An 18,365-nucleotide genomic window follows, 5' to 3' on the forward strand; every position below is an offset into this window, starting at 1 on the left:
TTCACTTTTAAGCCAGAATAAAGAATATGTGTAATATTTTGTTATGCGCATCAATAAATGTTGATGTGCATGCTGCTCTTTTGCTAGGCAGGTGCACATCTTGTTGTTTTATTTAACTTTCTGCCTTTTCGGCAGGCAAAAATGTTGGTCTAGCAACATTGGCGACAATCTTCTGACCGCTTCTGACCATGCCACCACGCTTCTGACTACTTCTGACCAACGCTTCGTTGTTTTGACATGTTGTGATAGCCATGTACGTAAAAAACATGCCCGGGAAGCTGTTTTACAGCGATGAAGAAAAGGACCTAGTAATGGAGCTTGTGCGTAAGTACAAGTTCTCAATAGAAAAAAAAAAAAAAATCCGACACCGTTTAGCTGACGAGAAAGATGAAAGCATGGGACGCATTGACTGCCGAATTCAACAGCGCAGAAAATGTGCGGCCGCGCACTGTCGCGCAACTACGAAAGCTGTAGGACAACCTGAAGCAGCGGTGGAAGAAAGAAAAGGCAAAGCAAATAAGGGATGCCATGGCTACAGGTGAGATTGTGCTATATTAGAATTTGCTCTTGTGTTCAAGCCGGTGTCTATCGCAGGAGGTGGGCCGCCGCTGGAACCTGTGGACGAGCGGCTGTTGCAGATCGAGGCTGCAGTTCTGCATCTTTCGGAACGCGCCAAGAACCCATACGACAGCGACCGACCACCATCAACGCAACCTGGCGATAGCGTGGCTGACATCATCGCCGGAATGACGCGGAGGACAGTGACAACGGTCAGTGACGACGGGCCGCTATACGCACTATTACTGTGCGTTTCTGTGACATTGCTAGGTTTGATAAATCGTTGTGCATAGCTCACCGGTGTATACGGTGTGTTGAGACAGCTACAACGCACCTGCATAGAATGCCGCCGAAGCGTGCATTCAATGCTGTTCTACCTATGCAACGACCAGTTAATTCACGCAAACGATAAAGCCTCGCTTTCACCGATTCCAACAGTGTGTGGGATCTGTAGTCTTTACGGTGTAGAGCAAATAAAAAAAAATCATGTAAGCAGAGCGAGGGGAGATGCACTGTGTCATGTCTGTTTGCATGGCACTGCTAAATTCGTTGTGATGTTAGAATTATTGTGCATACCAGCTAAGCTGAACTATACATATATATTTGGTAACCCATATCTTGGTAACACCTTCAGAATGCAAACAATAAAAATACACGCATAAATATGTAGTTCTTAGTCCTTGGTCGTTTGTGTGCCCAGTATGTGCATGCTTTCTTATGCTGTGAAACAAATATCGAGCCATGTTATGCATGCAACCACTCACCGCTTACTGAAATTTCATCTTTCTTAGGCACTGCCTAAAAGACTGCACACCATATCTACATGTAGATAGCTGTGGTGGTATAAAAATGCAATTTTTATGTAACAAATAAGCCACAGTGCCATAATAGTACTCTTAACCCATACATATCCGTGTTTCCTTATTGTGTAGCCTTGTGCACGTCAGTTTTTCTGGGCTCTTGAATGCATGAGTACTACACGAAACCACAATGAGAGCCAAGTGCAAGAGGAAATGTCAAGGTCCGCTATTTTCTTGCATATAAGGACCATGAAATAAGCTCCCCACAAATAAGCTAAGAAAGATGCCAAAGAGCCACAGAGCACAAAGCCAGAATGAAAATGATGGAAGAGGAACATGGATGGAAAAGACTGCAATATGCTGACGAGGAGAAGGAAAGAAGTTTTTTGCACAGGATGCAATTGCGTCTTCTGAGGGCTAAAGTGAAGGTCTCCTCAATGAGAGCAGAAGTTCTTGAGAAGCAGCTGGCTAGTGATGAGGCAAAGGGTAACTCTCAATAAAGAAGTTGCAACAGTTTTTAGTGTAATGTTCCATTGGAGCCATTACTCAACAATTACAGATAGGAAACAAGGCATACACATTACATAAGACGATGTATGTTTACATGTCCTGTAATAACACACTAGTGGCGTCATGAAGTAATAATTGTCTGTGGTTTGCTCAGTCTATGTCCCTGTTCTGGTGAGCTGCAGTGCTCGAAAAGCATCTCTCAATGAGCCGCCTTCGCAACTGGTTGCCACGAGGAGTGTCAGCTGGTGCAGGCCCTGGTTCACTTGCATCCTCTTCTCCATTGCCATTCAACCAGAAATCACGTAATTTAGACACCACATTGCAAATTGATGCACATGCTGTTATTATTGCACATGTCCTCTCCTTTTTTGTTTGCAGCTTTGTCTTCAGGCAGCCAAACCGCCTTTTCCAAACTCCAAATGCTCTCTCTACTGAGTTCCTCGTTTTGATTTGGCTCTTGTTATATCTGCACAAAAGTACACAAAGTTACAGCAGAATTACTTCAAACAAATCAGTCGGCCTGTCAGGCCACAGATGAGCCTAATTATTCGAACTTTTTGTATACACACATCCAACATGCATTCCCATCAAAGTTGGATGTTAAGTAGTGCGTTATGGCACTACATAAAGTGCATGGCAGCTCTTGAGCAACATGTAACAAAGGGTACATTTTCCAGCTGCACTATTTCGTGCACAAAGCACAACCAATTTACTGAGTCGTTTCTCTCTACAACTTTGCGTATCACACTTGCGGTCTGCAGCCAATACTTAAAAAGTTGATTGATTAAACATAACTAACCCGTTAGTTGAGGGGAAAATAAAAAATAGCCTGAGTAGCTCAAGGCCAATGCCAACATTATGCATACGGTTCAACTCGCGTCCGGAGTGCCTATAATATTTAAAAGTTTGGCTCAAGTTTTATGGGACAGCCTGTATATATATATACATACATATATATTAAAGACCCTAATTCACAACAAAATTCTCTTTAGTGGAGGTTGTTAGCTGTGATTTACAACTGTTGCCACTTGCTGCACGTTTACACACTAGCATTTTGTACATCACTGGCTACGTGAGATAGATCCAAGTGTGTTTACTGTCTGTACATTAAGGCAGAACTGAGAAAATTTTTGTCTGACTTTCTTTGCTCTTGGTAGCAAATTCTATTTAGGGTATGACACCTCAACCCCGTGAATGTTCAACACATAATAAATAGTAACATCTTTTGATGGACGAATTCAAAAAGTGTGACATGTTATTTCAAAGGGTTTGTTTGCAAGTGATCTCTGTACGTCACAAAAATAGGGGGAGTGGTAGGGTCACATATCACTGAAATGTGGCTGATTGCAGTATTCGAAGCTGTATTATGATCGCCTTGTTGAGAGCCTTAGACAATATGATAATATACATGTGCATGTTTGTGGGCTGAAGAAGAAAGAAGCGAGACACATTGGCGAAGATATTTGCAAGTCTCTTGCGTTCGTGCTGCTGCTGGCTATCTTGGGTCATCTGCGTTCCCACTCAGCTTCAACGGTTCATCTGGGGCCTCCCCTGGCCAACAGACACTGCACGGACTGGATCCAGGCGCTGCCCGGCCTTTCTTTGGACGCTCCGTGTGCTCCGCCGCCAAGAATAGCCTTTCCTTCGTCCATTGTCTGGAAACCCGGCACCGAGTCACTTGGCGCACCCCTTCAAAAGCCTGCTCACTTGCTCGGCGCATTGGGCTGCGGCACTGCTGCCGTGTCAGCGCACTCGTCAATTATGTACCTTCAGGTTAGTTACTGCACGTCGTGCAACTTCCGGAGTGATGATGTATGCTTGATAGCAGTGTCGTGGCCCCCTGGTTGTTTGAAACGTGTTCGTGAAGCAGTACTGTGTATCTGGAGCATGTTATTGCTTAGCGGGGATATTGAGGGAAACCCGGGGCCAATGACTAAAGCGCAAGAAGAGAAACTGAACTCTGTTTTTGACGCAGTTACCCGCATTGAATCAAGCCACACACAGCTTTTGGATTCTGTCAACAAAGTTTTGACCATGCAGATTACCGTGCAAAATGAAGTGGACATACTTAAAAAGCGAGTTCTTGCACTTGAGTCACAGGCTGGCGTGGGAGCTTGTGCACAGGTTCCCCAGTCTTACGAAAAAACATTTGTTGCCGCACCAACGCAAACTGTTGGTTGCGTTCATGGAGGGCCACCCGTACCTTGTGTGGACATCGTGCGTGCTGACCCAAGAGTGCACGGTCGAGCGTGGGCGGCAGCTCTGGAGCGAGCTTGCCGCCCGCTGAACGCAGAAGGCCCGGCCTGGTGTGGCAGGTGTTTTGGCGGAAGGAGGTTTTTCTCTCCCACCAAGATGCCGCGGCAGCTTCCGCAAGTCAAAGGTGAGTGCGAGGAGTGGTTCTGTTGCTCGCGATATTTACAATGCTGTCCGTAATTGCAGCGGCATGGGTGGAGGCCGCCTGCCCAGCCTTTGTGGCTGTGTCCTCGGTTTGGTTGGCATCTCTACGGTGACGGGAGTGTGCAAGCAGTTTTTCCAACTGCTCAATGAGGTAAGCCATTGACAATCGCACCAAAAAACGGGAGGACCCGCCAGCAATTTACTGCAGTTGCGTTGTGTATACTGCATTGCATAGGCAGTGCGCTTCATTCGCGAGCGCACCCAATTTGGATAGAACTTCTTGACAGCGATTGGCTCCTTTCTTCATTTTGCGGATGGGAGGCAATAGAAATCGAGAAATTTTGCCCCGATCAGGATCAATTCAGATCTAAAGTGCCTGTGTGACACTGGTATAACAGATATAGATTTTCTCCCTTTATGTGCATGTGCATGTGTTGGCATACTGAGCCCAATTCTATAACCTATTGGACTGTTTTGGACAATTTCAAGGAGTATTTTTCAGAAGAGTTTTACCAAAGCATGCGTGAAAAGACTGAGGCAGGCTAGCATCAAAGAAAAGGGACTCTGCTGGATAGAGACGCTGCTGAGATGAAACATTTCATAGGGGCAATGCTTATGATGAGTTGCTTGGGATATCCACAAATCCGTCTTTATTGGGCTAGGCAAACACGAGTTCCTCCAATTGCTGATATTTTGACTCGCGACCGATTCTTCTTGTTGCGAAAAAAAAGATGCAAGTTGTAAATGACTTGGAAATCAGTGATGAGGAAAAGAAAGCTGACCGGCTGTGGAGATTGAGACCGTTCATTCAAATGATCAGGACAGCTTGACTCCAGCTTCCAAGAAGCCCGTCAGCAAGCTAGACGAGCAAATAATACCATTTACTAGCAGAACGACACTAAAGCCATGTGCCCCTTGTAAACCTCATCCAACAGGACTGAAGAATTTTGTGCTCTCCAGCCCAAGCGAGATGGCTCTAGACTTCGTAATATACCAGGGAAAGTTTGCACTCGCAGCCAGAACATCGGAGCTGGGTGTGGGTGCTTGTTCTGTGCTTCGATTGTCAAAGTCTATGCCAACATGCAGTTCTTTATTTTTTTTTTACTGCTATTTCACTACTGCACCCCTCCTTCGGTGCCTCTCAAGCCAAGGCCTGCATGGGAGTGGTACCATAATGAAAAATCGAGCACCAAAATGTTTCCAAGCTCCCTGATGACAAAGCTTTGGTGAAGAAATGTAGGGGATATTTTTGCCAAACCAAAAATGTGACTTATGGCATTTGACTCGTTAAGTGGGTTGACAACAAGACTATTTCGTTTGCTTCTTCCGACATTGGTGAGGAGCCAGTAGGAGACTGCAAACAATGGTGTAAGATGGAGAGAGTCTGTAAGGACATACCTCAACCAGCTATTGTCGAAGAGTAAAATAAGAACATGGGAGGCGTTGACCTGTGCGACAGAATGGCGAATATCTACCCAGGCAAGGGAAGTGCAACGTGCTAGACTGTTCGTACTACTTCTTTTCTTGCAGACGTGGCTGTAGTTAATGCACGGTTGCAGTATAAAGAAGACTGTCAACTTTGTGAGTTGCAAGCAAGAACACACATAGTCTACTCAACTTTGAATTGCTACTTAATTGCTCATCATTTACTGAGAGCAGAATTAGATGTGGACGACAACGACGAAGAGCCGCCACCGAAGTGCCCTGCCAGTAAGACAATACCACTGCCTCCCGTCTCTTTCTGGACAGCAGGGGCAATACACATGCCCGAACTTTTGTTACAGAAGTCAGCACTGAGATGCCGTAACCCTGGCTGTACTGAACGCACGAAATTTTGCTGCACTCGCCGTGACATTTTTCTTTGTATAACTTCTTCAAGAAACTATGTTAAACAGTTTCATACTTAGAAATAACACTGCAGGGCACAAGAAAAACCTATGTTCATTACCGATAATCTCTGATCAAACTGTTCTTTTCATCCACTTAATCCCATGCTGCATGATATCGCACATGCTTTGGTAGCAAACCAAAAATCGTACATCAATAAAACTTTTTTATACTGATAAGATAGCCTCAGTAGTCTAATGCATGCGTTTTCTTTATCTGCATGCAAAAATTCATTACTCTGGTCTCACAAGCGATGAATCACAGTATTAGGTCTCTCAGTATTAGGCTAGCGAACAAAACTCCACACGAAGTAGGCGCTGTGTTGGCTCCGAAATACCTGAGACAATGCGAGAAGGAAAAAAAAAAAAAAAACTTCGAGGCAAAATTTTAAATTTTTTATTTTCCGGAGGCAACGACATATTAGGTTTTGTTACTGCACACAGCAATAAAAGTGAGGAAAAAACATTGTGCTTTGAAGGCGACTAGGAGCTGGTGTGTAATTTTGTCAGCGCGGTCTCTTTCACGTGTGCCACGATGCTTTGGTGGTACATGGTGGCGGAATCAATGGAAGAATTTGGAAAACGCTTATGCCTCGCCTTTAAGAGTGGAATGCGATATAGTATTCAAAGATCCTCACTGCTTCTCACATTTCCCGGGAACTAGAGCATATGGTACCGTAATGTTTACCAGGAAACACTGGCAGCGAACGCTATGTATGCACGATGGCAAGCTTTCTTAGAAACCCGGCCTCATGTGTGGGTCGATCTCCTGTTATTGTTTGATACTTTTAAGAGGAAACTTTAGCTCGGATGCTCCTATCTAAATACATGTAAAGGAGAATTCGATTTTCTCGGCAACCACAGCACCAAATTTGACGAGGTTTGTCGCATTTTTAAAAGAAAAACTTAAAATCCAGTGACGGTTCTTTCAATTTTTTATTTAGGTTGTAAATTTTTCATTAAAACTCGGCAAAAATCTAAACTTTTCAGAAAACGAAACTGTCATGTTTACAACTCCTAATTCAGCAATAAAAAATGACATCACAATTCTGTGAATTGCATCCAATTGTACATCTAAAGCGGACAGAATTGATATGTTACACATGAATATCAAAAAATTTAGTAGTATGTATACACAGCTTTTGTAGAACCCTCGTACCCAACGTAACAAATCCACGTAATATATTAATTGACAAATCGAATTTGTCCGCTTTGAATGATCTAATGGATGTTGTTTACAAAACTGCGATGTCTGTACTTGATGAAGAGATGTTGACTTGTATACTTCGTGCTTCTATTTTTTTCACACTTGTGAAGATCTGAAAATCTTTTTACAAAATTCAAGCCCTAAATCGAAATTCCGCTTCTAACAGTTACTAGAATTTAACTTTCTCTCTGAACTGCAACAAATGTCATTAAAAATCTGTCCAGTGGTTATCGCATAAAAATGTTTTTGCCGTGGAGTGAGTTAGTCTTATGGTGCTGGTCAGTTGTGTGAGCTGCTGCAATGTGTTTGGCTAATCATGTGGTTTTGTGTTTGCTGTAATGAAATGTGACTTAGTTCGCTCAGACAAAAGTGCCAGAAGATAGGTTGTGTCTATGGAAACTCGGCCACGCACGTGGCGGGCCAGGCAAATGTGGACCAACGATTTTCATGCCATGCAGTGAGTTACCTTTGTCTTATGGTGCCAGTTGGTTGTGCGAGCTGCTGCGATGTGTTTGTTTAATCATGTGGTGTTGTGTTTGCTGTAATGAAATTCGACTTAGTTCGCTCAGACAAAAGTGCCAGAAGATAGGTTGTGTCTATGGAAACTTGCCGCGCACGTGGCGCGCCAGGTAAATGTGGACCAACGATTTTCATGCCACGCAGTGAGTTACCTTTGTCTTATGGTGCTGGTCGGTTGTGTGAGCTGCTGCGATGTGTTTGTTTAATCATGTGGTTTTGTGTTTGCTGTAATGAAATGCGACTTAGTTCACTCAGACAAAAGTGCCAGAAGATTGGTTGTGTCTATGGAAACTCGCCGCGCAGGTGGCGTGCCACGTGCGCGCTCAAGTTACCTTTGTCTGCAACTCAAGTTACCTTTGTCTGGTTGTCGCGGAAAATTGGGTTGACGTCGCAAAGAAATAATGCGTATCTTTATTGGCGTGCCTCAGCTCATCCACTATGCCTACATGCTCCCTATGTGGCGACTCTTACGCCACACTTTCCCACATCCTTTTTGGCTGCCCTGCTGATCCTCCCCTGCAGGGAAGGTCCGTCATCTCAAGCTGCGAGGACTGGGAGGTCCTGCTCTCATCTACAGACCCAACATCACACCTTGCTGCGGTGGCTCGGGCTGCCGACGTCATGAACAAAAGGAACATGAACGTCTCGACGTAGTGGCAGTGGCCCAGGGACCTAGAGGAGTTCAAACTCACTTGCTACGAATAAAGTTTTTCTGTCTGTCTGGAAATGTAAATAATCGTGCTTGCAAACTACACTCGTGTTGTGCATGCTTTTTGTGCGTGCATAAAGCGCCTTGCGAAAGTAGGAAATAGAACTCCCATGTAAGCAGTGAAATCAGCACTTGCTGAGTGCTAGTTGGCAGAATTTAGTTAGAAAAATTTATGGCCTCAATGCGAAATCGAAAATCTTCCCAAGCGTTTTTTTCCGATGAGAAATATTACGTTCGGAAATAATCGTGTTCGTCATGTGAGCCTGTGCGCAAGCTCCCGCTTTTCTGGCAAACTTGCGTAACGACAACTCATCTGCTGTTTGACTGATTCCTAGTGCAATGATGTTTTCTCGCTTATGATGATCCGACGTTGTAAATGATCTCTTCTTACGAGTTTTGCAGTTTGCAAGCAGTTCTAGGCGAAAAAATGTAAGCAGTAATAACTTGCTACTAGTGCAGCTTGCTTTATAAGACAAGGTGTGTAGACGTAAGTTTGAAATAACTAAATACGAGTTCATTAAACTAAGTCACGAAAAAAAAACAAATGTTATGTAGACAAACATTTTTTGTCATGTGCTGTTGCTGCACATCTGTTAAAATTTTACTGTGATGAAGGGTTCCTATTACCATGACATTTATCAGTGACTTAGACCTTGTGTTCTTGATTGATTGATGGATATTGTTTCTTGGCGCAAGGGCCAGAAATGGCCAAAGAGCGCCATGACACTTGGTGATGAATGGCAATGAGTACAGTTGAAAATGGTGGAAATCGAGTGGCTGTATATTCGCCTAAAATATTTGCTGTATATGGTGTAAAATATGGTGTCGATGGGGCTCGAGTACCAAGTGCCCGTACCCGCGGTCACGAGAAAAGGCGACGTCACGACCCTTCGTTTCGCCGGCAGTAAGGTCCCAGAAGAGGTTCACCTCTTCGGGCAGCGCTGAGCAGTACGCCCCTAGCTTCCGCAGCCGTTGCAGTGTGGTTGCTGCGGTTTGTTCGGGCACGCCACAGTGACCTGCTCGCGCAACCCGCACTGCCTACAGTGCGCAGGTTCACACCTGATGGGCGCCTGCACGGCGGAACGAGCCCGCTGCATCAACTGCAAGGGCCCACATGCATCGACGGAGCCACGCTACCCCAATTGGCAGCTTGAGAGGAAAGTGGCAAGCATACTCGCAAGTTCCAAGCTGCGCATTACGCGCCAACAAGCGCTGGAGCTCGCGAAGAAGAGTGCCGCTTCCGCGTACATGAGCAAGCAGCCTACCACCACTGGAGAGCCCCCCCCCCAATACTCCCAGATTACCCAGGACTGTTGCTACGAAGTGGTGACTCTGGTACCGACTCTGAAGCGGAACTTCAACAACGCCTCTACTTGCCGGAGGGCGAGATCCTCCACATCCGGCGATTAGGCATCTCCAACAAGGTGAAGCCCAGGTACAGTCGTCAGCACGTCTGCCTAGAGCGCAGAAAAGGGCCGCTTTTTCTGCCCGCACAACGCCTACCGATGACACTCTGTTCGAGATACCTGCATCTGAGCATGCACTGTTTCACTGGTTACACTGCCTGCTGCTTTATCGCCACTTAGGTTCACAGCCGCGACTGCTAACAATCACCGGTGAAGGCGCTGCAAGCCGCAATAGCGAGGTCGAGATAACACGTCTAGGAAAATTTTTTCATGCTCGAACTTTGACACACATCATTTTCTCTGTCAATACATGCACACTTTTCGATGCGCAAACGCATTACTGCGCACTTGCAGTAGCTAGCAATTTAAAAGCCATTTGCGGCTTTGAATATGCTGCACATGGGTTTTAACAATGGCTCCGCGCTTGACGCTGCAGGAAAGGATAGCCATCTGCCTTTTGGGATGAACGATGTCTCAAAGAGCCATATGTGCAGCAACACGGCATCCGATGGCGACAGTGAATAGAGTCCTGCAGGCCTATTACAGAGAAGGTCGTCTTGCTGATGCCGTACGAAATCCACATCCAAGGAGGACCACGGATGAAGAAGACCGATGGATAGTGGCAGCCGCAGTTGCAGACCCCTTTCTCAGTGCCCGTGAAATTCAGGATGAGCTTCAGCTGGGGCATGTTTCCACAGACGTCATCCGACGCAGGCTTCACGAAGCAGGCATAAAGAACAGAGTTGCTGCACAGAAGACATACCTTCAAGAATCGCATAAGCAATAGCGCCTCGAGTTTGCTTCAGTTGTGGAAGAACGGACGTTTGAAAACAGGAGGGCTGTAGTTTTCAGTGACCAAGCTACTTTCTGCACCCGCTGGGACCAGCAACAACGGGTGTGGCACCTTGTGAAATGCCAGTAAGACATATATTCGCAAGACATTTTTTTATTGTAGCTAGACTTAGTCCCCAATGACCACAGTGATTAAGAAGGGTAAATGCGCAGAAATATAAGTCGGCAGGATTTTGATAGGCTGTAAAAAACCAGTGCACTTTTCCGCTCTAGCACTGCTTCTTAACGTTAAGGGTTCTTTAATTACCGCTTTAATCCACTATGTTGCAGGTACGGCGAGGACTATGTGTTGAATGTGAGGTCCAGCAGCCGCACGTCAGTCAACGTCTGGGGAGCAATAAGCTACAAAGGACTTGGGCCCCTGCATAGAATCGAAGGAATAATGACAGCTGCTTCCTACGTGGACATCATACAGACGGTCCTTGTCCCTTATGTGCTGGATGGGCCGTTTCCAGATGGATTCTTCCATTTCCAGCAGGATGGAGCTTCCGTCCACACTGCAAATGTTGTTAAAGATTGCTTGCATAGCCTCGGCATTTATCCTTTGGATTGGCCGGCAAAGAGTCCAGATTTAAACATTATAGAAAACGTATGGGGGTTAATGAAAAAAAGGCTCTCGCGACAGTACGGCCACACTACAGCGAACTCTGATCAGCTATGGGAGGCTATTCAAGGAGAGTGGGAACGTCTTCAGAGAAATCCGACGGTAGTAGAACCACTTTATGACTTGCTCCCAAAAAGGATTTTAAGTGTGAAGCAGTCTGGAGGAGCCGCAATCGGCTACTAGGAGCCACGGACTTTTTCTTCCAGGGTAACAAGTGCTACCTGTTACTTTCTTTGGAAAGCGTCTCGCAGGATTTTGTATTCGTTTTTTGTTTTTCGTGCATGTTCACGCATGTTCACGCATGTGTATAGCTTTAATAAAGTGATCTGAATATCTGCATGTTCTGTGCGATGGTATCTCTGAGCGTGAAAGTCAATCGGAGTGATCACAGTGTCTAATTCCAATAGCTCTTCGGGTTATTTAATGATCATGCTCAACAGCACAGTCTGCGACATCCATAATGTCCACCCACTTGCGACGACAAATTGCCAACTTCTGCTCTGAAAGTGAACTCGCAAACAACAATGATAAATAGGGAACGAAACTGCTGCACATCAAAGTTCCAGGATGAAAAAATTTTTCCCTGACATGTTATCTAGACCTTGCTATTGCGGCCAGCAGCGCCTTCACTGGTGATTGTTGGCGATCGGGGCTGTGAACCGGCATGGCGATAAAGCAGCAGGCTGTGTAATCAGTGTGGCGGCGCATGCTCAGATGCTGGACATCTCGAACCGGGTGTTATCGGTAGGCGTCGCGCGTGCAGAAAAAGCGGCCCTTTCGACCGCTCTAGACAGATGTGCAGACGACTGTACGTGACTTAATTATTCGGCACTTGTAGGCGAATGCCATATGGCCAACCATTTATGTCTACCACATCATTTAAAAGAAAGCATGCGAAAAAGAAAGCATTTTTTCTTGCCACTACAGGACCCGAGCGTTACTGCAACCCCTTGCATCGTATTTTCTGGAGGAGACGCTGAAGAGGCTGACAAGAAGGTGGACTGTGAGAAGTTGTTTGCGGTGAAAAATGGGGAGGAGGGGCTGGCATGTTTTATTTACTTACTGGCTCTTCATTATCCAGTATGACCGCAAGCTGTTCGACACTCTGGTCATGTTGGAGCACCTTTTCCTTGGGCTCACACTGAGTGCCCCTAGAGCAGTAGCTACAAACTTCTTGAACAAAGTCACCAAAAGTGTGCCATGTTGAACGTGCTGAAGATGTGCATTGTTACCTCATCATGAGTTTAGCTGTAATTTTCAGATACACATTTTGTTTTGTCTAACCATTTCTGTAATACATATGAAGGAAACCAACAGTCACCAAGAACAAGGCAAGCTTATGGGAATGCTATTTTCTTTCATTTGCAGTGTTAGTAATAAGAAATTATTAGGGTAATTATCTTCAGATGTCGTTAGTTAGAATGCCACTGACAGCATGTGGTTGTTTTCTGCTTTCTGATCATTTACATTTCAGCAATAAAATGATTACACTTACAATTTTCTATTGTCAGCACTACAAATTGTTAAAACTTAGAAGCATTTCCCATGTGCTTTCCTTGGTCTCGGTCACTCTCGGCATTTTTCATATGCATTACAGAAAGGGTTAAACTATTCAACACGCCTTTCTTATCTAAATATTACAGGTACACTGTCTTTTGTATTACATCATTAGCTCTTTTTAACTTTTAACCTTTATTAGGTAAGCAATAATCTAGTTGTTAAAAAATTAAAAGCTCTACAAGTTTGATACTTCTGGCTTATATTATAGTCACAAAAGTTGATCTCATTTACAGTTGTTGGTCAGCGGAGTATACACAATGCTGCGGATGATTTCCCATATGCACTCTTAGCAACTGTCCTTTTTAACTTGTATGCTGCATTGAAATAGGTGAGGTGATATGTAATTGTGTTGCATTAAATATTTTATTCATGTTCTCAATAAATTTACTTTGATACCAAGACTATCTTGCACTCTCATATGTATAAAATCTCACCTGTGCCACGCATGTCTCAAATGGGCAAAAGATGACCAGATGCTGCATAGTGTATAACATCTGCCTTTGTTGCGAGGGAAATATATGACTGTTGTGGAAACAGTCATATATTTCCTTGGAGAGCAATGGTCCCCATGCATTGTCTTCCTGAATAAATTATTTATTTTGCATGGCATGCATGTCTGGATGGTGACCAAGCATCCACATCCATCTCCTGGACATGCATGTGTGCTGGTTGGGGCCTTGGATTGATGCCGTGCATTGTGGTCTAAAAATAGGTATAGTTATAGAACATCTATGCAATGTGTGACAAGTGGCATCCATGGATAAGAAAGATGCATATTTTTCCACTATATATATATATATATATATATATATATGTATGTATGTATGTATGTATGTATTGTCCAAATATCAGTTGGTAGCATGCTGGCTGTCAGCTGGCATTGTCTGGGGAGTAGGGCATGCTACGTTTGTGGACATATTTGCTATCGTGCATAAATCCTTCGCTTTCGCTTCTCCGGTGAAACAATGTGGAGCACCCTTCCAGCACCCATTTCATAGAGTGTTATGGTAAAATATCACCCTTAAGTCGGTGCGACCACTACACTCTTTAAAATTTTATGCTGTGCACCCTTCCTTAAGGGTGCTGGCCTCTGCACCCTTTTTTAAGCATCCAATAGGTGGCAAAGGCTGTTCTTCTGGGGACAAGCTGATTTACACCCTTATGGGTGAGAAACTGCTTAGTGCGTGAGCCCGAAGACGGAGAACATGCTCAGACTCGTTTCGCGAGTGACGAGCAGGAGGGGTGGCATCAGCGCAGCCACCCTCTTAAGGATCTACCACGCTTTCCTCATGAGCCAAAGCTATGTGGCTTCCGCACTAAACTGGTCGCCAAACAAGATCGACACACTCACCAGGAAGAGCATTAAACAAGTACTCGGCATCCCCGTGACAACCAGCACAGAGAAGCTGATGCAACTCGGGGTCCACAACACCCTGAGCGAAGTCGTAGAAGCACAGAAAATGGCACAGATCGTTCGCCTGTCTACCACCAAGGCCGGCCGCCAAATACTAGAGATGGCGGGTTTGGCAGCCATGGCCGAGGAGTCGTGCGCCGCCCTGCTCTGCCAGGGTGAAAGGGCCGCCTTTCGAGCCTCCCCCTTCCCGAGGAACGTTCACCCACAGCACAACGAGGCCCGGCGCAAGCCAGGGCCCGAGCACTCATCACGACTGCCTTGTAGAACCCAGAGGTCGCATCCTTTGTGGACGCGGCGTAGCATCCCGAATCAAACTCGTACACGGCCACGGTTGTTGACCCCCAGGGCAAGATTCTGAACTCCAGGTCGGTGGCGATGGCCTTTCTCGCTGGCTTGGTCTCGGCCGAGGCAGCGGCGGTGCTGAGGAACCGTGAACTAGGCACTGCCCGTCATGTCATTACTTGGTTCCCGGCTCACATGGGCTGGAACGTCCCCCCTGGCTTGATCAACCCCAATGAGCTGCCCCACAACGAGGTGCGACGTCTCATCAACTGTACCAGTCCGAGGGGCCTGGCTTCGCAGGGGACCGACTGAACCATGGACCTGCTGCGTACTTTCTACGACATTGCTACCGACTACCAGCTGGGATGCAGGCAGTTTCCGGCTCCTCACCCAAAGCTAGGCAAACCCCAGGCCTCGGTGCTAAGAATGCAGCAGACGGGCGGCTCCTTTCCGTCTCGATCCAGGCTGAGCCACTACGCTCCAGGTGTGGATCCCCGCTGTCCCAACTGCGGCGAGGAACGGTCCACCTTGAATCACATGCTGCGGCAATGTTATGCAGTGCACCACTTGCCTTTCAACAAACAAGAAGACTGGGAAGAATCCATCAAGAGCGACGACCTTCAAGTCCACCTTTGGGCTTTCCAAAGGGCCTGCGACAGGGCTGAAGATCACGGTCTTCCACCCCCGGCGCGGCCCGCGACTATGAGAATGTAGTCCCTTATGACCAAATAAGGCTTCTTGTCTGTCTGTATGCAGTGCGTATTTCGTAGTGAGATAAATAAAAAGCATTAGCCTGCACTCTAAACGCCGAAGTCGCCACCTCTCCTTCAGATTTATGTGCACCATTTTGTAAGACTGTGATGCGACATCATTACGCTGTTGGAGACACGCCTGTTCTCACCAGTGTGCTGAGAGGCTGAAGACATTGAGCAAAATGACAGTGTCCACTGGGATGCGCCGGCACGGCCTTAAATATGTTCATCATCCCCGGCTCGCCAGTCCATCCTAGAGCAGAAGGGACACCCGTGTTTATAGTTGTGAACTAAGGTGGTGAACTGAGAGTGTAGTTGGGCTGGACCGGGATTGTCTGGTGCCTGGAAAATTACACAGGCGAGCGAGTTAGCCCAATCAGGCCAGACAATCCAGCGTGTCCAGGAATCCAGAGGGCATCCTTGCATTGGCTCAGGTGACTGCTAAAAAAGTTACAAGAGAGAAACAAGCTGACTGATTTTGAAGTGTGACTCAGGCAAACTTAGAGTCAGTGAGAGTAGAAGCAAAAGTCTGTTAGGTGTGTGTTCGATGGTGAGAATTACAGCAGTAGTCGTCTACTGGTAACTAGGTAGGCCGTTGAGATTCTCTGATGTGTTTTCGTAGTACTTGAGAAGACCCAACTCCTCCTTGGAAGAAAAAAGGTGTGCTCACAAGATTTCTATATTTACCGTGTGCAATATCACCCTAAATTGCTTGAATAAGCTTTCCCATCTTTTCTAAAAGGCGAGATGTGATGCCATGTTTACTACAGGGAAGAAAGCATTGTACCTTGCTGGAAAACTGAAGGGCATCGTTGGGAAGCCTTATTTACTATTGGTTGATGAATCAACCCATGTTTCACCGAAGAAATTTGCATTTCTGTTCGCTTTACAGTGACACTACAAACAGGCTCACTACCACTCTTCTTGATTTGAAAGAGGCTGAGGTCCCTTGCACCAAAGACACAGTACATGGTCGTTTTTGAATTCTGCTCCCATTAGAATGTGGCAGCCATGGCCGAGATTAAACCCGCGACCTCGTGCTCAGCAGCGCTATGCCATAGCCACCGAGTCGAAGCTTAGCAAAGCCTGATCTGCTTAATTCTGTTACACTTACTGAAATTGTGCTCCACTTAACGTCTCGGCATCGTAAACACTGCGAGGGCCGAGTTCAAGAGAAGAAACGATGAAGAGACGACCCTTTTCAAAGACGAAACTAATGCGGGCTCTCCCGTTGTTTATGCATTGTTCATGCAAATAAATCCTAGCAAAAAACTAAAATTAACATACTGCACTATAATGAATCACACAAGCTGGCCAGATGAACTGCTAACCCCAAAGGTATAACACTGAGCTAACGCTCACTTTTTCATTAAAGGGTGAAAATGACATTGGAAGGCCTCTGTCAGCACCACGCATCTACCCTTTTGGCGGGCAAATGAAAATCGTCTGCAGCAAAAGGACTGTTCCTGTCCTACAAGGATGTTCGAACAGTCCTACAAGGATACATCAAACAGTTGAAAAATACCCTTGGGAATCCCATGCAAAAGCATAGCGCTATTGTTTGCGTATATAGAACTCATAGAACTCCCATGCACCGGCATATCGATGCATTGAACTCAGTGCCAAGCTGAGCCCCGGCAAGTGCGCTTCTCCTACCATACTTCACCCCTGCAAGTGCGCTTCTCCTCACAAAGCTCTCGTGATGTTCCCGCGATCTCATGCGCACCGCCCCGCACTCTGAGAAAGGGGTGTGTGGGTAAAAGGCACGTGACGAGGAGCACTTGGAGTGCGATTGGGTGTGAAAGGGAAACTGGAGGGAGAAACCACGCTGACCGCAGGCGCCCGTTTCCTGTGTTTTGGTTGGCTGACACCGCTGGTGCAGCAAGACGAATGAGGTCAGTGTAGCTTGGGCTTGCACCGCTTCGTGTCTCTGCACTACCACACCTTTCGATTTGCTTTGTTCCTTTTATTCACGAGGCCAATGCGAAGGCTTGAGACTTGTGTGGTGCAGTGCGTTTTTATTTCCGCTTTTGGCATGTGTTCCGGAGCCATGGCCACAAAAAAACGCAAGAATTTGGATTTTTCAACAGAGGCGGACATCATTCGACGGGCGAAGGCTGGCCAGAAAAAGTCCTCGGTCGCCGTGGCGTTCGGAATTCCTCGCAACATCCCGAGTACGATCCTCAAGAACAAAGCTAATGTTAAGCTGAAAGCAGTGCAGTCCAGTCGCCCTGAAGCGTGTCGTGTGCGCGTCCCAACCTTTGACAAGGTCAAGAAGGCATTGTACGCCTGGTTTTTGGAGACACGTGCCAAGAACATACCTGTTGACAGCCCAATGCTCATGGAGAACGCCAAATGGTTTGCTGTGGCCTTCGGAGAAGAAAGCTTCACTGGTGGCACTGGTTGGCAGCAGCGATTTAGGAGTAGCTACTGCATCGTCAGAAAGGCCCTTTTGGGCGAAAGCGAGGCGACTAGCACAAGTCACTAGAGAAGTGGTTGTCCGAAGAGTGGCCAAATATTTCCGAGAGCTTTTCGCCATCGCAAATATTCAATGCAGATGAGACGGCACTGTTTTGGCAAATGCTGCCAAACAAGACTCTGCATCTGAAGGGCACTGCATGCCATGGTGGAAAGAACAGCAAAGTGCGCGTATCGATTTTGCTTGCTGCAAATATGGATGGGTCATGCAAAGTACGGCCGTTTGTTATCGGAAAGAGCAGGTCGCCACGCTGCTTTAAGAACGCGAAACGCCTCCCGGTTCTATATGCGTCCAAAAAGAAAACTCGGATGACATGCGATTTTTTTCATTAATTGCAACAGGCGTGGGATGCCGAACTGGAGAAGTCTGGCCGCAAAGTTTGTTTTCTTCTTGACAATTGTTCGGCCCATCATGTGGTCTGCCCATTAGA

At 46.2% G+C, this 18,365-nt stretch overlaps 1 protein-coding gene across 17 annotated transcripts in view; it reads right to left on the reverse strand.

Moving 5' to 3' along the window:
- Nucleotides 1–18,365, reverse strand: part of LOC135914190 (gastrula zinc finger protein XlCGF52.1-like) — a 200,387-nt gene that overhangs the window by 100,333 nt on the left and 81,689 nt on the right. Inside the window, exon 3 of one of the 17 annotated variants that reach the window (XR_011512885.1) lies at nucleotides 2,054–2,334. The exons of the other annotated variants lie outside the window; for them this stretch is intronic. The gene's annotated coding sequence lies outside the window, so the exon portion shown is untranslated. Of the gene's footprint in view, nucleotides 1–2,053; nucleotides 2,335–18,365 lie in introns of those variants that run through there. 17 annotated transcript variants of the gene reach the window in all.

This window comes from Dermacentor albipictus, chromosome 3 (genome assembly GCF_038994185.2).
Source record: "Dermacentor albipictus isolate Rhodes 1998 colony chromosome 3, USDA_Dalb.pri_finalv2, whole genome shotgun sequence".
Lineage (NCBI taxonomy): Eukaryota > Metazoa > Arthropoda > Arachnida > Ixodida > Ixodidae > Dermacentor > Dermacentor albipictus.